General features: G+C 43.0%; 1 long non-coding RNA gene across 4 annotated transcripts; it reads right to left on the reverse strand.

The window, feature by feature from the left end:
• Positions 1–3,219: 3,219 nt before the first annotated feature.
• LOC129671306 (uncharacterized) lies at positions 3,220–22,006 on the reverse strand. Of its 4 annotated transcripts, none has more exons than XR_008719335.1 (8): positions 21,904–22,006; positions 21,126–21,284; positions 18,415–18,558; positions 15,722–15,972; positions 13,675–13,845; positions 9,572–9,755; positions 6,355–6,472; positions 3,220–4,864 (listed from the first exon to the last, which is right to left on the reverse strand). It is a non-coding gene; the product is annotated as an uncharacterized LOC129671306 (long non-coding RNA). The 4 variants fall into 4 exon arrangements; XR_008719333.1 differs by having other exon boundaries at positions 6,355–9,205; XR_008719336.1 differs by having other exon boundaries at positions 6,355–9,205; positions 21,105–21,284.
• Positions 22,007–22,247: the final 241 nt, after the last annotated feature.

Below are 22,247 nucleotides of genomic sequence, written 5' to 3' on the forward strand. Positions count from 1 at the left end.
GGGGTTAACACATGGGACCCATGGCTCCAGTTAATTTTTTCAGAGGTGGCTTCCTGGCACAACCCAAACCAGCCTTAGTGTTTTGAGGAATTAGGACTGGGTTTAGGAGTGGTTAAATGTGAATGCGGGGCTATTTTGGCAGCTGTGTTGGGTGCCCTTGTGAGCTGTGCCCACAGCAGGTGAAGGAGGAAAGAATGAAGCCAAACGACTACAGAAACTGACCAAGGACGAGCATCAGGAGCCCGAGAGGGTGAGAACCTCCTACTTTTCTGTTCTGAGTAACTGGAGAACACAGGTTTCCTTGTAATTATAAAGCCTCTTTCTTTCTTATATCATTTTGAGGGAGGGAAAAAAATATCCTTAAAGACCTTTTGATTGTGTGTTGGTTTTAACTGTAGCTATGTATTCTAGGCAAACCACGCACCTTTCTTGCTGTAAGTATAATATGTATCCATAAAAATAAGCACTTTCAATATAGTAAAAACACTGAGGGACAAATACAACCCAAAACACAACTCTAAAACCCTTGGACGCTTGCATGAGGAACACACTGAATGAGCCTGGGGGTCTCGGGTCTACCTTTACTCTGCTCTACTCTGCCCTCTTCCTGGTACTCTCACAGGGCTCTTCAAGCCTTCTTTTCCTAATCAGCTTTGAAGGACTCCCCAGTTTGCTCTCTATTTTGTCTTTGAGGCTTGCGTGTGCAGTTCTAAGAATTAGAGTTAGAATTTGAATATATATATATATTCAACCTAAAACTGGCTGGATTCCATGTCTAAAATGTTTTAGTAGCACACAGGGGCCAGCTGGTTTAAGGCCATGACTGGCAGCCATTGTACAGCTGCTGCACATCTGCAGGTCCTGGCATGCCCTTTTATTGCTGTCTGCTTTCTATTGCACGTTGTCAAAGGCCTGGCGACTGCATCTGTTTGAATGTTGTCTGTAGGACTCTGAACTCGGAGCTATATGTGGCTTGGAACGAGGGAATAGTTACATTCAGCAAAGTGTGCTCTGGAAGTGCTGATGAACTTCCTGAGGGATGTGCCCTCAGGTAAAGGGACTGCTTCTACATTCACCTCCCAGCTAAGAGGGGTTATTCTAAATGTTCCCACACCCAACTGCCTTCTCAATGCTTTGAACAGAGACCTGTTCATAATGGTAAACTCCTTGTACCTGTCATTCAGTTGAGTTAGCTGTTTCCATATTAATAGGATTTTGTGCTAGCTATTAAAAATTTTTCACTGTGCATTCCTGCTCTAACATGTCTTCCTCTACTCTCCTGGTCTTTACCATTCTCTCTCTCTCTCTCTCTCTCTCTCTCTCTCACACACACACACACACACACCCATGCTCATCTGATAAATTGAGCCTCAGGGCTTCTGTATAATCAGCCAGCATCTTCAAGGTCACTAATGTTACCTCTTGTCTCTGCTGTGTGGGAGCCAGGGAGTGAGTCATCAGGGTGAATACTGCCTCTGTAATTCTACCAGATTGTGTTTGTCTCCACTTCAAAGCTCCTCACTCTAACAGAATAGTATTTCTCCATCCCGCCCACCCAAACAGCAGTCTGGAGAGGCAGCAGTTACATGAACAACACTGTTCTTTCCTTAGGACTTCCCTTCCCCCACCTCAGAGCACAGCAAGACCTTTAAGGAAGCCATGAGACACCAAACCAGGTGTTGCCTCCTAAAGAGCACGGCTTGGCATCTTCTTTGACCCTCCCACCCTCTCCTGTCCGATTTCAGTTTTATCATGTAATACCATACTTATGCCATTTCTGATCAGTCTTAATCATTTCTCGTCCCTTTAGTCTTTCTTTTTTTCTCTCTCTCTTCCATTCACAAACCATTTATGATTTTGAGTTTTCTGAGTACAAGAGACAGATGTGTGTGTGTATGTGGGGGGCTTTAGACCCAGAATTTAGAGAGAAGGGAGGAGAGAGAGATGAGGGAGGGAGAGGGAGGAGAGGAACACACACACACACACACAGAGAGATAGAGATAGATAGAGAGAGAGAGAGAGAGAGAGAGAGAGAGAATCTTTCACAGTGTCTTTGGGAGCTCCCCTGTATTAAACTCATATGCCCTTGGCAGCACAGTGGCCACTGTGGAAGTCAAAGATGCCATTACTAGGCACCCAGCCACAGTGTTAAGCTCTTCAACTCCCTATGACTAAAAGAAGCAATGCTAACTTGTTTGTGAGACAAGGATTTGCTATGGGGTGGTATATAACTCAGCTGGCCTTGAACCCATAATCTTTCTGCCCCCTCAGTCTCTGAGTTTCAGAGATTATAGCTGTGAGCTATCAAGCAGTCTTACCCATGAGTAAGGTGAGATTCAAAGATTTTAAATAGTTTGCTCAAGATGACAGGCAGTGACAGAAATAAGGAAAATGATCATGTAGGTGCCAGGATCATATTTTCTTGCTGCTGTTTTTTTGTTGTTTAGCACTGAGTGAGAGAATGGACATTAATGATTCTTTATTTCTCAGGGTTTCCATGCCCTGGAATCTTGATTTCAATTTATGGAATACATTGCAAGAGTATAATTTTCTCCGATCATTCCTGTGTCACTTTAGCCCAGAGAAACTCGTGGCTATTGCCAGTGGTGTTTCGACTTATCTTCCCCGCACTACGACAGCACATCTTAAAAGTTCTGCCAGTCTTCATTCACATCCTGTGTACGCTCATTAGGTGTCCTCCAGGCCTAGAATAATGATGTAATTCATCCATGCTGGAGCACTTGGGGAAAGGAAGGGAACATTTTAAATGACCATGGTGGGCATACCAGGATGCATGGCTCTCTTCTCCGGACAAACTCGGATGAAGTTAATGTCTATAGTGGACTAGGAGGCTGCTAAGAGTCCATCCTAACTGAACACTGCAAAACAAGAGAACTGAGGTTGCAAGGAACAGAAGCTCTGCCTGTCAGACCCTGGTCTCTTTGTCTCTACATTGGCAAGCCTGGTTGTGTGTGGCAAAGGTAGGAAGGTAGGAAGACCAGGAATCTAGAATGCTCATTGTCCCATTCCTTGGAAAAGTGGAGTCCACACATCAGTGGCTGAATAGGCACACATCAAGCTGGGCGCATGCCTGTAATCCTAATATTTCTCAAGCGGGAGGGTTGCTGGCATGAGGCCAACTTGGGCTCTAGCAAGACCTTCACAATAATGCTCACCCCCCCACCAGAGAAAAAGAAACACTCATTGGTCATTTTATTTTAAGTAATAATTTTAAATTCTATTTATTATTCATGGGGCAAGAGAGTGTCAGGGCCTGGATTTGGAGGTCAAAGGGCAGTTTCCAAACTTGAGTTGGTTCTCCCCTTCCACGGTCCTCAGGCCCGTAAAACAAGTAGTGCCTTTACCCACTGGGCCACTTAGCCACCCCAACCCCAGTCATCTTAATCTTTTAAAGTTACATTTATTTATTTATTTATTGGGGGCATGCGCGCACCTGTATAGAGATCAGAGAACAACCTGTAGAAGCCAAATCTCTCTCTCTCTTTCCACCCAGTAGGATCGAACTTACGTTTTCAGACGGCAGGTACCGCTACCCGGCTGAGCCATCTTGCTGGCCAAATCATTTTTATCTTAACTGTGGCTCCCAGCTCTACTCTAGATACACTGAAAATACACTCCGAGGCAGGGTTGGGTAACTAACGGCGTTTAAAATGCTGCTGTAAGGAAATTTCATCCCTTTATCAAAGTGACACCACGTGTTTGCACACTCACTCTACACTGAGAGGTACAGTTTTGGAAGAGTTTCCTGCTGGAGTCAATTGCCCAACTGTTGGCGACATTAGCATTTCTTCATAGATGCCATCTCCATGGCCTTAATCACTCGCTGTTTGAATCAAATAATCTAAACCACATGAACCTTTTCGCTTTCTTTGGGGGGTAGGTAGGGATGTTCCTGTGTATTGAGCCAGAGGTGATGCACATTGGAGAGATACTCCAGTCCCTGAAATGATCTTAACCTTGTAATTACTCCGAGCATAAATTCTTAGCTTCTTAGCCATTTCCATATACATATATGCATATACATATATGTATATATACACATATGGCTAAGAATATATTCTTAGCAACTTACATTGGATCGAGAAAAGAGAACATTTCAGTGCTTTCTGATCGTCACAGTAATAACATTTGCCACTAATTGAGCAACATACAAGTCAGTTATTTGCATACAATGCCCCAAATATCGAAAGCCTGCAAGAAGACCGGCAACCTCTGCTACATGTATGTGGGATCTCCAGCTCAGAGAAGTTGGGTGACCTCCCTGGGGCCTCTGCCAGATTGTGATTGACAGAGCTTGAAATATTTGGGGAACTCGTAAGCACTCGGTGACAACAGCAAAATACTTACCGGAAGGCTGCGAAACCCATGTGCGCCAGTATGACCCTCTGAAAACAAGTTCTAGACACAGAGAGGCCTGAATGCAACCCTGAGACATGCAGAGGCATCTCTTTGATGCAGAAAAGCTGCGTGGCACCAATTACTGGTTCACATGTGGGATAGCTTGGGGTGCAGCAAAGTATTTTGCAGACCAGCCTTGGGCCTGAGTTCTCTTTTGTTGGCTGAGCTGCTACACCGCTCTTTATTCATATTTTCGAGGCAGCACAAACGCAGCGAATGTTCTCTAATTGCACTCCCTTCCTGCAGTACGCCTGCTCCTTCTGAGCTCCACGGGCTGGTTCCATCCGCAGCTCGTGTGGGGGAGGGCTGGTGGCAGCTCCAAGTTGGTGTGTGACACATTGAGTAGTCATATTTCTCTTCTCTGTGGCCCTCCAAAGCCCTTTCCAACATAACTTTTCCCCATCTGTTCTCGTTTGCACTGCATAATAGGGGACAGGTTTTGGAACTTGGGATTCAAAAAAAAAAAAAAAAAAAAAAAACATTAAGAGAAAATAAAAATGAGATGGAATTTGAGTAGAAAGAAACTCACTGGCTTCCCGCCCCCACCCCTTCCTCAATTGCTGGGATCATTACCAGAGTATTAAATCGATCAAGTTTTTAGTCTACTTGATTCCTTTCATGTGGTAGAGAGAGAGAGAGAGAGCTCAAATTGCTTTCAATTGTCTGCAAAGCAATAGGACGGAATAGACAGGCAAGCACAGCCGAGCTGGGACACATTCAGCCTTGCCCATAACCGGGCTTAACTTTCCTCATATTTGTTCAGCTTCTTTAATAAGTGCATTAATTGCCGAATGGCCTGGGTTCCTCCTCTGCACAATAGGTGCCAGATGGCAAGCTTAGAATATCTAGAACCATTTTCAGAAGCCCCACAAGCACACCTCTGCATGCTGCATGATCTGGGAAACAAGCGGACACCACATTTCACTGCAATACACTTTTCTTCTGTACATTGGGGAAGAGAGAGAAAGAGAGAGAGAGAGAGAGTGTGCCAGGAGCACAATATACTCCCGATTTCGCAGAAATCTTTGCTTAGGCTGAAGCTAACGTAGGCATTTAAGTTGGAAGCGTGAACACATTTCAGGAAGAATATTCAGTAAACAATAAACACGAATATGACAAAACAGAAAGAGTACGACAAAGTCTGCTTAGGAAGCAATTAGGGGCTAGGGATGCAGCTCAGTTGGTAGAGAGCTTATCTCGCCATGCAGGGTGCTCATCCTCGTTACCACATAAAACCACACACACTGGCGATGCCCGCAATCCCAGCTTGGGAGGTGAAGGTGAGGGGGATCAGGAATAAAAGGTCGCCCTGGATGACATGGCAAGTTGGAGGGTAGCCTCAGTGACGTAAGCAGAGTAGTGTTTCTTTCATCATTTCCTTACGATGGCTTTTAGGAAAGTTTTATTACTGCATCAGCCATAAGTTCCCAGTGTGACATTAGTCATAGACCTTAGGTCATTGGCTCAGCAGGGGTTTATAGTCTTTTGAGGAGGAGTGCAGCCTTCTCTGACAGGCTGATGAAAGGTCATGGATCTCCTTGGGAAAAATATATATTCTCATGTTCCTACAAACTTGCATAGATTTTTTTGGGGGTCCCTGGGATAATCTAGCTCCCACCCACAGACACCTGGATGACGGGGGCACATGCATTCATGGTTGTGTCTGCCTGCTTCTCTGTTTTCTTGGGTTTGTAGTCAGTAGTCGAGTCTTCTCTGCATTTCTGTAAGGAGCACCATCTTCCCTTATTGCAGATGCTAGGATAAACGACGCAGCTTGCTGTCTGTGCTAAGACAGTCCATACCACCTTCACTTCCTAACCACCCCATTCCTGCTTTCTCAAAACCCAGACATACTACAAGAATATCTGTAGCTGAGAACTGCTCCTAGGTTTTTCCAGGTCAACTCCTTATCACTTGGGATGTGCAGCTCCTTACTGTATTAATGTAGAAACTGTGAACTTCGTTATTTCTCTTGTGCCTGTTGCTGATCCATCCAGAGGCTGGCACCTACCGCAGACAGACCAATTAGCATCCCTGTTTTGCATCCCGGAACCTCAGAAGAGAAGTACAAGGTGTGAGAGCCAGGAGAGACTTCTTTGTTAATTCTGTAAGGAAGAGCCAGGCACACCCAGGGTTCAATGATACAGATCCCCCCAGTAACTTCTTGGGAGCTAAATATTGTTTTTATAACCTCTTCTACATCCTCCCTTCATAGTTCCCATAATTCTCAACTTCTTTTCTCCATGTACTCCATTATGTATGAGAGAAGGATGATGATAATCAGAATAATTTTTTTTTCTTTTAACCTGAGGCCACACAATTACTAAATGAAGGGATCATTTTGTTGTTGGTCATTGAGCGAGGATCTTACAGAGCCTCAAACTCACTGTGTAACCAAGAATGACCTTAAACCACAGATCCTCCTGTTTCCGCAAGTACTGGGCTCACAGCACCACACACAGAAGAATAATGATAACCAGATGTATTTACTGACTATGTCCCAGACACTTATCCATGCTGCTGGAAGTTGGATGCTGTTTTGAATCCTCACACCCTTCTTGAGGCAGGTAGAATTATCTACTCCATTGTACATATAAGAAAATTGTCACATAAACATGGAACCAGCTGTAGCTTCATTACCCTTATTTTTTTAATCTCTAAAAAGTTTTGCTTAACTTCACTTAATTTTGGTTGTTGATTCTGGGAGAGGGATTTGCTCTGTAGCTCATGGAGCTTGCCACCGTCCTGCCTCAGACTCACCCTCCCAAGTGCTGGGATTAGAAGAAGCCAGGCCTGGCCTCCCTGGCCTCCTAAAGTTTTGAAAAGCTAATTTATCACAGAGGCTGCAGCTTGGCTAAAACATTAAAATGTGGACCCAGGGAGACAGCTCAGCGGTTAGGAGCACTGGCTCTTCTTGTGGAGGACTCGGGTTCAGTTCCAAGCATCTATACAGCAGCTCACGGCCAACTGTAACTCCAGTTCCAGGGCATCCAACTCTTCTGGCCTAATCAGGCACCCGAATCACACACGGGGCACACAAACTCATTCCGGCTCACACTCTGGTTCTAGGAAAGATGTTGACCTCTGCTGGCACCGGGCCACACGTGATGCACTTACATACATGCAGGCAAAACACTCATCCCCATAAAACCAATTAAATAAAGATTTTCAAACAAGCATTAAAATGCCTTGCCATCCCCTTTCCTTTCTGTTGTTTCTATGCTCCTGTCCCATAGCCAGGGATTTCTATTCAGTTATAACAGCCAATACAGATGCTCGTACTTCCTTTTACTATTTTTTCTTTTTTGCTGAAATTATGTGGCATAGTATTCTCTTATCCTCACAGGCATCTTTTGTTTCATTTGCCACTATATCAAGAAGATCACCCCGTATTATACGTTACAAACTTCCTTCTTGCAGTTTTCAATTGCTCCAGTGGTCAGTGTACAGATGTATCATAATTTACTGATAGAGCATGTCATACTGATGAACCTTTAGGTCATTTCCATATTTTTGTTTTTTGTTTTTTTTTTTTGTCTAGTGTTGTGACAAGAACTTTGCCCACATGCCATTTTACAATTAGATATTGGTAAACACTTAACTATATTTAACAGATATTAAATATCTGTAGCATAGAGCTACAAGGCTACGTGTGTGCATTCATAATTTTGCAAGAACACTTAAGGTTGCCCTCCACAGAGCTTGGACTACCTTCCATCAGCCACAACACATGAGAGCAATGCAGTGTTCCTTGTCACTTCAGACTCTCCCACTCACATCTAAAAAGATTTATCTCCTCAGAGGTGTCTCAGAGATGCTTTATAAAAAAGAAATACAGAATCTGGGGGCATAGCTCATGGTTGGTGCTCTTTCCTAGTGAAGCCCAAGGCTCTCAGTTCAGTTTTAATCAACCAACCAACATACACAGAGAGAGAGAGAGTGAGTGAGAGAGAGGTACATGCACACACAGAGGCACATATATAACACACATACACACAGAGAGATGTGTACACATGCACACACAGAAGCACGTATACAGCACCCACCCACACATACATGAACACACAGAGGCAGGCACATATACAACACACACACATACACACACAGAATTTGCTCTTTTTCTCCCTTCCTCCCCACCTGCATGCATAGAATAGTTTTATTTTCCCTCTGTTACGGATTTTTTTCTCTCTCCTTTCTTCAGAGCCTCCATCTACCTTCCAAAGGAAGCTGGGGTTTATGAGCTTAGAATGTTGAGCAAATCTGCCCTGCTTAACCACCCAAACAGCAGGTGCTTGACCTCCAAGCCATGCACACTAAACCTTTCTATGGGGCTTCTAATAATACCTCTCGGTTTCCTATGCCCACTGCTCGGCAGTCAGTCCCCCCATAACATTCCCGGCCTACAACTCTCCTAATAATTCCCAGCACATACACATTGCCCTACCTTTGACCCTTTACACATCCCCTCTTTTCTTTCTCCTTCCCCACATCTCTCTTTCTCTTTTGTGAGACAGGGTCTCACCACGTAGCTCTGCTGCCTGTCCTGGAAGTGCCAGTGCTGGGATTAACAGTGTGTACCATGGCACCTGCTTTTTTCTTTTCCTCCTTTTAAAGTCAGGGTCAGTCTATGTAGTCCTTGCTGTTTGGGAACTCCCTATGTAGACCAGACTGGCCTTGAAGGCACAGTGATGGGTGTGCTTCTGTGGCTCACCAGCCTGGCTCTTCAGACTCCATGGGAGGCTTAAGACTGGGGAAGCATAAAACAGCCACAAGTGGTAGAAATCTCCTGGAAAAACAGAAACAAGTCATGCAGTGTGCTCTTGTGCTCATGTGCATTTCAGGTTTACAAAAGACCCAAAGGAACAGCAATCTTCCTTAGAAAATCAACATGGCCCTGGCATGTTTAGGGCACAGCCTTTAATCTCAGCACTCAGAAGGCAGTGGCAGGAGGATGTCTGTGAGTTCCAGGCCAGGGGAGAGGCGGAGGTTCTATGTAATAAAACCTCATCTCAAAATGGGGGGGGGGGGGGGGGGGGGGGAGAAGATGACCTTATTAGTGCTGACCAAAAATTGAAGAATCTAAATGAATACCGCCCTTCTTTATGGTGGATTAAATTAAACAGCATAAAGGAGGAACAGAGGCATCACTCACTCCTCCACACCCCGTGTTCTCGGTGGTTTCAGAGTCAACTGTTTCCTCAGGAAGAAGCAGGAGCCATCTCCTCTTTGTAGTAATCAAGCTTGGTGGAGGCAACTTCAGTTCAGTTCAGAAACTTTTCAAGTGTGGTTTTCCAGGCTTCTGGGAGTCGACCGTGACTGACTCACACAAAGGGGGCCTTTATTAAAAAAAAGCATATTCTGTTCATTGCAGGGAAAATGAACGCCTCAGAATAATTTCGCCAAATATTTAAAGAGAAAACAAAAAAACAATGCGGTAAACACATCAGGGATGTGATGAGCCGTCTAGGTAATTGGTTGTTTCTGTGCACCTGGTTCCAAAGACAATATTTAATGTGTAATCTGTTTCATCTGCTCAGGGAAGTGAGTGTAACCCTACCCTCTGAATCACATCTGCATTAAAATGAGGGGAGGCAGAGTCTCATTGCAGTGCTTGGAAATTTATGCACATGAGTTGTCTTTTACATGGAGACAGCAATTATACCCCTAGAAATGCAGTCTGTGGGAGAAAATGACATATTCAAGGCTGGGGAACAAAAGCCTAATGCTAAGGGGACATTAACAAGGTTGGGAACCCCCTCTCAACAATTAACATGATCATTTACAAAATCTGCAGTCTATAAAATTATTTTTAAAACATGTTTTTCAAAACAATGTGGGCTTTTTTTTTTACTTCCCTAAAAAAAATTTCATTAGCAATCATACAGAATCTATTTAACTACTCCATAGTAACAAGCATTTTAAACTCTTATCAGATATATCTAAAGATTGAAAAACAGCAAGAAGTGATAGGTGACCCTTGGCTTAGCTGCCCTGAAAGGACTGTAGGGATGGGAGTGTTTCCAAAAAGTGTTTAACTTCGTGTCATAAAGTTGTGTTTGAAAACAACAACCCTTAGGCAGATTTATACAGAAAGGAGAGCAGGAGGAAGGGAGGGGAGAAGGATGAAGGAAGGAAGAAAAAAAAGGAAAAAGGAAAGAAACGAAAACTATTAGCTAATTAAAAAAAAAATGTTTGTTGAGTGAGTCTATTAAAGTCAAGAAAGCCACTGAAGCGGGTTCAAGTTTTTGCTTCTCCCATCTTCTCTGGGGACTGTAAGGGGTGGCCAGGAGTGTTGTACTGCCTTGCTGTCATCTCCCAGCTTCTTGCATAAGCAGGATGGGGATGCGAACTGCGATGTCAGAATTAAAATATGAGAGACCTAAGTCAACAAAAACAGACTGGAGGTTCCTCTCCACCTGTGCTACCTGTATAAGAAAGGGCAGAGATAAACAGAAGGGAAAGGAGGTGGGTGCTGTGGAAATGACCTACAAAGGGTCTTGTAACTCCTGGTCCAGTTCTTTTTGAACTGTCTTTCCCCAGTTTCACCAGCTCACTTTCATCCTCTGGAGTATCTTCTTTCTTTCTTTTCTTCCTCCCTCCTTCCCTCCCTCCCTCCCTTCCTTCCTTTCTTTCCTTCTTTCTTTCTCTCTCTCTCTCTCTTTCTTTTTTTTAATAAACTTTTTTCCCCCTGGTATTCACCATGTACTCCTGCTATTCTTTGTCTTGGGATACTTGAACCTGAACATCTCACGCAAGTGTCCCTCTCTGCTGCGACCGCACCTGCAACATCTCTAACATCCTGTTTCTGGGCACATGCAACCACATTTCACATACCACCTGGTTTCAGGCACATCTTAGGTCACCAGCAAACTGGATCCCCTGCTTGACTTAGATAGGACAAGGTGAGTCAATGTGACCTACACACTGCTTCAGGATTTCTCAGGTTTTTAATGCTTGATCTTAATACTTAGTGCATTTGTACATTCCAGTAATCCGTTTACTTTCATATGAAACATCATTTCAGTTTAGGGAAGCTTGATTTAACACCAATATTATTCTATTTCTATGTTTAGAATGTGTGTGTTTGAAACTTTTATTAAACAGAAGCACTGCCATTTTTTTTTTTCTTTTCCTTTCTTTTTCTGAGACAGGGTCTCATTATGTAGCCCTGGCTAGTATTCTTATGTAGATCAGCCTGGACTTGAACTCACAGAGATCCACTCAAGTCTGCCGGGATAAGACTTAAACCACCATACCCAGCTTCTTCTTTTCTGATCATCAAATTCTTGAAAAAAAAAAAAAAAAAAGGTGGAGGTTCTATTAGTCTTAAATAATTTTCATTATTTGACTCCAAAGGTCTCATAGTGGTGATAAAGATGCAGTTTTTGCTTTATTCTGAAAATCAAGCCTCTGATTAAAACTGTTCTGAGTACTGTTACCAACGCCCAGCCACATGGAAGCAGATGATTCTTTGTGGAGAATCCTCTCATTTTAATGGTTTCTGAGACAGAATCTCACATAGCCCAGGGAGCCTCCAACTAGCTATGTAGCTAGGAAAGAAGGCTTTGGGCTCCTCATCCCCCTGCCTCCAATCTCAGGTGCTCGGAGCTGAGGGATGTGTACCCCAGGTTCTGTGGGAAACTGGTGAACACCTGACTCGTCAACAGATCTATACTTAATTTGTCAACAAGGATCACACGTCCTTCTGAACATAGAGGCAGCTTCTCCTCTGGAACACAGGTGTGTGTGTGTGTGGGGGGGGGATTTCTGGACAGTCATTTTCTTTAGTAATTATTTTTTCTTTCCCTTTTCACCAAATAGGCAGAACTATCCCTGCTACCCCCTTGCTGTGCAGGCATTCCTTTCCCACCCTGCCTCTTCTCCGCTATATGAAGAATTAGATGCTTTCAGAGTCCACCTCTTGAGCCTCTAGCTTCTTACAGGTCGGTACCATCTTCAGCTGTTAAAGAGAGGGACATTTGCTCCCTTCATTCCTGATTGGGTCCCCGTGTTAGACGCTAGAGTTCCTGTGCTGTTTTTGGGCTTCTAGGAGGAACTGAAGCAACCCACCCATCGGTTTAAAAACTCAGAGTGTCACAGAGGAAAGGGAATTGGTACATTTTCTATTTCTATTTCTTCTATAGAGGTGACTGGTTTTTTTATTTTTTATTTTTTTATTATTAGTTACATTTTATTAACTCTGTATCCCAGCTGTATCCCGCTCCCTCATTCCCAAGGTGGCTGACTATAATACAAATTATCTAGTTACTTAGGAAAATCAAAGATCATTTAATACATTAATTATTTAATACATAAATCATTCTTTCTATTATTGGTAGCAGATATTATTTTTAGGAATTTGCAATGACATAAGCATAGGGTTGCTTTGTCCAAATGTAAGGAACTTTATCCAAATGTAAGGATCTTTTTCCTATTCCTTGAAGTTTCATCAACGTAGTAGAAAATACTTCTCCAAAGAAGGTGACTGGTCCCACTCTGAGGGCGGAGAACCATACTAATATTTAAAGGTTCTACCTTGTTCTTATTTAGCAAGAAAAAAAAAGTCTAGCATCATTAATAACAATCAAATGAATTGAAACTGGATGTGTGTGGTGCTGGGGATTGCATCTCAGGCTTCATGTGTGGCATGAAGGGTGCTGCACAACTCTGCTACAAACAGCACTCAGTTCAAAAGAGTTAACTTTAAAAGGTCCCAATTGACAAGGATATGCCAGGGTTGGGGACAGCAGTAAAAGCATGGTGGAAGACACCTGTAGTTCCAGCATTTGGCAGTCAGAGGCAGAAAGATCATTGTCAGTTTTCAGTCCAGCCTTTTCTATATAGTGACTAACAAGCCAGCCAGGGCTATAGAGTGAGACCCTGAGTCAAAAGGGGGGAAAAAACAAACAAGCAAAAACAAAACAAAACAAAAATAATGTGTTGTGGGACAGACACATTAATGGAAAGGAATCAGATACTTAGCAAATTAGAAATATCTTCAGGATTTGTGCTCTTGGGATTCTATCCTAAAGAAATAATGAGATGTACTCAAAAGTTTTGTATAGCCACAGATCTTAGTCATACTCTCAAAGAATACCTAATGACTTGGAAACATACCACAAATAGGGTCAAAAAGGTAAGAGAAACTACGTGATCTTATACATAATATGTGAATATTAATTAACATATTACAGAAAACCCAGGTAAAATTATCCTGAATATTTACTTATATTGTACAGAGAAAAATAATCTTACCTTCTTTGAAATACTTTTCTCTGCGGCTGAAGAGATGGCTCAGTGATTTAGATCCCTGGCTCCTTTTCCAGGGAACCCAGGTTTGATCCCCAGCACCCACATGGCTCCATTACAACCAACTAAATGCCAGTTCCAGGGGAATCTGATACCCTCTTTTGGCCTCTGCAGGCACTGCAGGCATGAGAAATATAGACATACTCGAAGAGAAAACACCCATACATACAAAATAAAACAATTTTAAAGAGGAGTACTTTTTTCCTATATTTATTTTTAAAGTTCATATTACATTATTGTCACTAACTTTGTCTATTCATATGACTAACTACTATTGTGAAAAAAATTAAAAATATAAACCAAGAATAAAAGTATATAGGAAGAGACTGTTGCTTTATACAGGGCTTCATTTTGAGGCAAAGAGACAGTTTAAAGTTGATCTGCAGTTATATTGAGCAAGTCATTGAAAGAAACCTTTAAATTGTACACTTGAAATAGGTTATGTGTACTTTACGAAAAGATGGTTCCGTGGTTAAGAGCATATATGGCTCTCCCAGAGAACTGGAGCTAGATTTCCAGCAGCTGTGTCAGGAAGCTCACAATGCCTGTTTCTATTAAAAAGTGGGAAGTAAGCCATGGTGGCACTTGCCTATAATCTGAGCACTCAGGGAGGCAGAGCAGACAGATCCCTGTGCGTTTAAGCCCAGCCCGGCCCGGCCTACAAAGTGAGTCCAGGACAGCCACGGCTACACAGAGAAACCCTGACTCAAAAAAAAAAAAAAAAAAAAAAAAAAAAAAAAAAAAAAAAAAAAAAAAGAAAGGAGGGTTTGGGGCGGGGCATGGAGGTACATGCCTTTAATCCCAGCCTTGGGAAGCTGTGAGTTTGAGGCCAACTTGGTGAATTGTAGGCCAGCCAAGGCTACATAGTTAGTCCTCGTCATAACAAGTTCTTGTCATAAAAAGTCAGGGCTGGGGAGGGTGTGTAGTTCTGTTATTGAGTGCTAGCCCTGCACGTCCGAGGCCCTGGGTTCCACGTGCAGTACATGAACCTGTATGCATATGTCCAAACATGAGAACCCCTCCGCACACACAAGGTACAAAGATTTCCTATACTGATGTAATAATCTGAAGATGAGCACTGTTAGCATCTTTGTGCACGACCCTCTAAACTGATCTCTGCACAGCATACACGCTAGTCTAAGAAAACTAAAAAAAAAAAAAAAAAGAATGGGTTACAGAATGCATACCACTCAAGACAGCATTTTTAATTACAACATGTATAATTTCATATAATCAGAAAGTAAAATTGAACTGAAGGGTGGTTAGGAGAAACAAATTCTAGTCCCAGCCTTGCCTCAAATAGCCATGAAACCTTGAAAAGCTGTGTGTGTTTTGGGGACTTAACTTTTTCCAAGGATAAAAGGCAGGGGATGTGACCAGAGTGAAATCTCTGGAAACTTCCAAGTGCTCTAACAGGGTCATACAGTAAAAATAATCTTGGGAGTAACAATTTTATTGTAACAGAAAAGACTGTTTATCAAAAGGTGACTGGTGAGCATCAAGATATATTGTGACATTAATTAAAAACAACAGGCACAGAAGAACGTATACTATGTTACCAGTTGTGACAAAGCAAAAGAAAACACATGTAATTGTTCCTATTTCTAGAACATTTCTGAAATGATACATGGCAGCTGGCAATGAGAGGAAACTGGTTCTTTGTGCTTGCTTCACTACAGTCTGTCATTTTGTCCTCCTAATCTTTATGTCATTCATTTGTTTGTATAGTTTGGTGTTGGGGTTGAACCCAGGGCTTTGGAAAGGCTAGACAAGCACCATGGTATGTCCCAGCACCTTGAACCATCTTTTTAAACACTACCAACAAAACCACATTAAGACAAATATCTTGGTAATGAAGGAATACAAATGTCTTGTGTAAAGAACTCACTTCCTCGAGCTAACCCATTTGGTCACTTCCCTTCCCTTGGCTGGTGTGACCCACATGATTTGGACCAGGCTACCTTAGCCTCCTCCTGTGACCATTTCCACACACCTTCATTCCACTGGGTCCAAAAGGCTTTTTTTGTGAGTTCCTGAAAATCTTGAGCTCTTCACTCTCAGAAAGGTCAAATGCAGGAATTCCAACAAAGGTCTGGGATTTCAGAACTGACAGATCTCCAAGCAGCATCCCAGTCCTGCCTCCATGCCAGTGGAGAAGAAAGGAGGCTATGAAATCTGTAGTTCCCTGCAGAAGGTCACATGGCTAGTTCTCCACTATATGTAATTAACCTTAGCAGCTGCTCTCTGGAGTTTCATTCAAAAAAAAAAAAAAAAAAAAAAAAAGTAGGTTAATAAAAAGGAAGTGCCTGCATTTTAGATATGGGTAGAATTGGGGCCACATTAGGCCTTAGAAAATTAATTTGATTTCTTATCTGTGACAATGTCTTCACAGTGCAAATGCTCAGAGAGAAATCCAGGAAGAGGAATATTCTCTAAAAATGAAAAGCCACCTGGATTCAAAGTTCTACCATGGTGAAATTTGAAATGCATTTGTTTAATTTGATGAAGAAATTGATTTGATCTTCCTAATGACATTTATTCAAGGGACTCAAGGGACTGGCTTTTGAAGCACACATCCAAACAATGAAGAGACATTAACCATAGTTAAGTAAGTTAAAAACTCTACGAACTTTAGACTTAGAAAAGCCTGAGGGAATCTAGCCTTTAAGGCTGTAAGGAACTTGGTCAGGAGGAGCCTGAATACAGGCAAAGGGGGTGGTAGATCCTTGGGGGGGGGGGGAAATTCCTTCTCAAAGAAACACCCAAGCTGCATCCATTCTCAGCGCTGCACCTCCTACTTCACAAATCCATATGCATTCCTTACCAGTGAGATTCTGCTCCATGACTGTCGGTCCTTTGAAAATATGTGTGTTTCTATTTTTATAATGTTTATTATTCCTGCTTACTAAAGTAATGCTATAGAATGATTGGAACACTGAGACCTGTGAAGAAAGCTTAGAGAAAACATTTCTGATGTGAGGAAGGGGTTGTCTCCACATTGTGAGACGGGGTCTCTGTAGCCCAGGCTTGCCTGCAACTCACTAGGTAGCTCAGACTGACCTCAAACTCAAAGCAGTTCTCTTGCCTTAGTGATAAAGGGGTGGGGGGTGAGGAGAGAGAGAGACAGAGACAGAGAAGGAGGGAGGGAGGGAAGGAGAGGAGAGAGAAAAGGAGGAAGGGAGGGAGTTAGGAAGAGAGAACACTCATATGTGTGCTTGTGTATGAAAGTCCCAGAGGTTGACAATGTTTTCCTCTGTTGCCCTCCACTGTAATTTATTATTATTATTATTATTGAGACAGATCCTTTCTTTGCACTCCTTGCTGTCCTGGAGCACACTATGTCAACCAGACTGGCCAGAAATTCACAGAGAACCACTTGCCTTTGCCTCCCTAGTGCTGGGATTAAAGGTGTGTGCCATCATCTACAACACACATAACTTTTGAGCTGGGATCTCCCTGAGTCTGAAGTTTGCAAACTGGCTAGACTGGCTGGCCCACCAATGAGTTTCAAGGATCTTTCTGTCTTTGCTGGGCCAGTGCTGGGGTTACAGGCCAAGGCTGTAACCCCAAGCTGGGATCTGAGCTTAGGTCCTTATGCTTGCTTAGCAAACTACCCTTTGGGCCTTCCTCTTGCTCTTTTGTTCATTAGGTCTCCCAGTGAGATGTAGAGACAGTTACAGAGTTAAAACATTATCTCTGTTGTATATATCCAATTTAGAATTTATTGTTGGAATTTCCAAAGTTAGAAGATGGAAATCTTTTTGTAGTTTATGCTTATTATTTCCGTAGCATAAATTCCTGAGGTAGGACTAAAGTGTCACAGGGTATAAATACTGCTAAACTGTTGATAAATATTACCTAATTATATCTTATAAATTGTTTTCCAGTATGCAATCTCAACAACTATGTACTTTATTAAAGCAAATTTATCAACAGAAACATGCTTAATTACTGAAAAAGCATATGAAATAATTGCATGGAATATTTTATTTATATTACCTTTTCTTCAGTATTCATTCATTCATTCATCTAATTTATCCATCTTTCTAATATCAGTCTGTTCATCTTTTTGAGACAGGGTCTATGTAGTCCTGGCTGTTCTGGAACTCAGGCCAGCCTTGAACTCACAGAGATCCTACCTCTGTCTCCCAAGTGCTGGGATTCAAGATATGCATTTCATGTAATCAGAAAGTAAAATTGGACTGAAGGGTGGTTAGGAGAAACCTTTCTTTTTCTTCAGTTTCTCCAGTTTTTATAGGATAAACATTTCTAATTCTCACATATAATCATTTTAATTTTCATCAATTTTGACTTTAATTAGAGGGTCCGTTTTGTTTCTTATACATTAAATTTTTAATCTTTTTGTATATATGTTATAAATAATTCCATCCCTTTCCCCATTATTTGAATATCCTTTGAACACTTTCGGGAAATGTTTTACATAGTCAAGTCAAATTAATTTCCATTTACTTTATGTTTTTTTATTTAGAAAGTAATTTTCTTTCTAAAAATAAGAATTTATTCACTCCTGCTTTCAATTAATTTATGATTTAAAACTTAACTCTAATCTTGCATAGCACCTATCATCAATCTAACACACACTCACACACACACACACACACACACACACACACTTATACACACTCATATACACACAAAATCACTATTTATTCCTTGTATAAATACCTTTCAGAACTGATGTAAACAGTTGGCCCCAAGTTGTAAGTTGGCATGTCAGTAGGAACTGTATCAATACTTGAACAATGATCACCTTCAGGTGTCCTGACGGTGGTGCTCATACTTCATTGAATACAGTGGCTGGCAGGTAAACTGTCATATGAAATACATCGCTAATGAGTAACAGATATACCTGGAAATTTTAGCTAACACCCAGTGTCCTTGACTATTTTCTCTGTTTCCCTTTGGGAAGGAAGATGCTAAGCCTCCCATCCTTAGTAGTCCTTTTAGCTTGAGTTTCTCTTCTAGCTCCTACTATTACAATCAAGTCATTTCTATCTTTAGACATATAATCGGTTTTGTGGCTTTTTTTTTTTTTTTTTGTCACAAGATTAGTACTAAACTTTACATCTCAACCTTTGAGTTCACCATTCTCCAAAAATAGCTATGATGAACTGGATCAGTTTTTCCTTATCCTTGAATGATGTGCAGACACCTTTAGAAGGAAGAAAATGCCTACGGATTGCCCATGTTACTATTTTTTATTAAAATATCACCATCATCAGACAGTGGTCCAGAATATGCATGATATTAACTAATTTTTTTAGTTTGACTTTCCTTTCAAACATTGTAATTATACCCAAGGCACAAATCCTGGATTAAGAGAATTTGGGACTGGGGTAGAAGAGTAAATGTCCTCACTCATGTCTGACTACAGAAACTGGAGAGTCACTGTCCATCAAACCACACAGAATCCACTAAACTGGCTTCTTCTCCTAGGCACTGTGAATGCTCTCCTAGGCCCAGCTAACATTCTCCTAGGCCTCAGTGTGCAGCTAACATGGGAATAGTCACTACTCTAGATATCAGCTAATCTGCATATGTCTGTGACCACCATGTGCCCACAAAACCAAGCTAAACATGAACAAAACGATGAACTCAACGTTCTAAATCACTTTCTTTAATGAGATAGATGATAATATTTTGATGAGCAGAAATATCTATTCCCATCACAAACATGGTACCATTGCCTGAAAGGAGGTAATTTTTGTTCCTGTCTTTCTTGTCTTCCTTCCTTCCTTCCTTCCTTCCTTCCTTCCTTCCTTCCTTCCTTCCTTCCTTTTCTTTTCTCTTTCTTTCTCTCTTTCTCTTGAACCCGTTAGAGGTTGAGCTGCAGCACATTGCCAGGGTCCTTACCAACACTGCCAGCTCTGAAGCATCTCACCGATACTATTTTAGAGAATTTGTTTTGGGAAGTTGATAGGTCTAGCCAGACTGATATCTGCTTGATGCATTTAAATAAAACCTGTTCTTTTATCCCCTCATAAAACATAAACTCTGGAACCAACAGGAAATGGCTTCAAGATACAAAGGACTCAATTCAGATATCTAAATATTTTCAATGGAAAAAGAAAACCCTACAGTTTCTGGTGCGCATTATTTACAATCTTGGTAGAAAGGATGTGGTTATTGTTTGTAGGATTAAAAGCTCAACTCTAAAAGTGAAGCTGTCTATAAAAATATTACAAAATAAATTCTCCACATTTTACAGAAAAATAGCATACAGGACTCTTAGGTTGCTCAAGACCCTATTTCCTAATAGTTTTTGAAATCTGTTGACTTTTAAAAATGAACATGTTGATCTGGGCGTAAAGGAGGAGGATATGCAGAAAACAGAGAAGATGCCAATCCACAATGCAGCAGGCAGTTAATTAAGAGAAGTCAGGCTCCCTGCAACATATGACTGAGATTGGAGAAGCTTAGACTGACAGAAGATGTATTTCCTCCAAGTTACTTTAAGGGTGTGATTTTTTTTTTCTTTTCCACCAGGGTTAAATCAGTGGGTTGGCTCTTGGGGTGGAGGTAGTGATTCTCAACAGGGCGATTGTGTACTCCTGAGGCATCTGGTTGTCACTGTTGTGAGAGGAGGGCTGTCCTACTAGAATCGAGTGAGTACAAGTCAAGGATGTTGCTAAATACATTTCAGCATGGAGAATGGCAAACCAATTCTCCAGCTCAAAGTACCGATGGTGCCAAGGTTGAGAAATCCTAGAATAAGGTGCCTCAGCCAGAGAGCTGTACCCTGTGTCCTAGTCTGTCCTTTTATTTTACACATACACATGCACGCACAAAATACAGTACAAGGCCACACGTACTACCCAGAATCCTTCCACACAGCCTCTTGGAACACCGAGTAGCCCCCGGGGAGTTGTTTGAAGGTCTTGCACTGAGCTAGCCAAGTAACAACACATAGGGCACTAGCTGTCCAAAGCAGGTCAAGCTTCCTCAGTCCACCTATCTACCTTTCAGTAAGCCTTTATTAAACATTCACACATACATCGCTGCTGGCCATGATGATTTATGACAAACTCACTCAAAGCTGGTGCCTGACCTCACGGAGGGGGCTGTCAACATTCGGAGCCATAGAAGCACACAGCAGCTTGAAGAGGTAGCTGCACTCGGGAGACAACCACCGTCTCCCGTTTCCCCCTCTTGGATTCAAAGTGTGTCCAAGGTCAAAACAGTGTGTGGCAAAGGCTGATACTTGAGCTAAGTGTCACCAAGGGCTCTGTCAGTGAGGAGGGATGCAGATTGGTGCTCTTGCCTTGCACTGACCTGGAGTTTCCTCTCCTGATCTCCACCAAACATAACTACAAGAACCCTGGAATGAACAATCCAAACACAAAAGAACCAACCACCTTCTCTCTCTTTTTGCTTACACAACACCCGAAGGCTATTTTCTAGCTGTTCCTTGTATGTATGCCTGCGTTGCTAGCTCGATTGCAAACTCCTGCAAAGGCCGGATCTTCCATTTCCTTTGCAGCCTTCTTATAGTGCTGCAGCCAGCGACCCAATAAATGCCCTCTGAATGAAGGGACCTGTAGGGATAAAAAAATACTTTATGGTTTTCCCATTCCTTGGTGTGATGATTTTACTCTGCTTTGTGATAAGACTGTACATTATAAGCTTCTAGAGGGCAGAGAAAATGGCTTGGTGCTTCCACAAACTGAGCGGGCACCATGCAAAATTTGATCCCTGCATGCCTTTTTTGATGCTCCCGGATAATATTAGCACACTGGGGGTGTTTTTGTGTTTCTAAGGACCGAGGTTGTCAGCCTCTCTGCGGCGGGGAATGTTCCTTTCTTCCTACTGTAAGCTCTCATGGCGCCTAGGACAGGGCGGGATTATTGCAGACCCCCGCCCCCCCCCCCCACTTGCTTATTTTTATTACCAAGGAAGCCGACTGCAAAAAAAAATGGCAAACGCTTGCATAACCCCAGACCCTGCGAGAAAATGAGCGGAGTGGAAGGGGATCAGCAGGCAGGGCGGCGATGGCCTGGGCCGAGGCGGAGCATCGAACATCCACCCCTCTGCCTGACACGCAGGGCTGGAGACGAGTGCTGGAGCCCCCGCAGTCCCCGGCTAGGCTGCCAGCCGCCTGCCCGCCCGCCCGCCCCGCGCCCCGGGAGCTGTCCAGACGGCCCCGCCCGCGCCTACCTGGCCGCTCCCCGCGCCGCGCCGTGCGCCTCCCCCGCGTCCCGCCAGCCCGGCTCGCAGCAGCCCGCAGCCGGGGCGGCCCGAGGGATCGGGGGGTCGGGGGCGGCGGGCGGGCATAGCTAGGAGGGCCGGCTCCCCGGGGCCGGGCGCCTGCAGGGGGCGCGAGGGGCGCCCCGCCCCGCCGCCGGCCCTCTCCCTCCCGGCTCCCTGGATCCGCGCCGGGAGGAAATGATGTGTTGCTGCCTGGTTAATCACAGCTCCAGACACTCATTGGCCGAGCTCTCCGCAGCCACTTCCTCCTCCTCCTCCTCCCGCTCCTCCCGCTCCAGCTCCCGGTCGCCGCC

The sequence above is a fragment of the Psammomys obesus genome, unplaced genomic scaffold (genome assembly GCF_907164565.1).
Source record: "Psammomys obesus unplaced genomic scaffold, mPsaObe1.curated_primary_1811, whole genome shotgun sequence".
In the NCBI taxonomy this organism is placed as follows: Eukaryota; Metazoa; Chordata; class Mammalia; order Rodentia; family Muridae; genus Psammomys; species Psammomys obesus.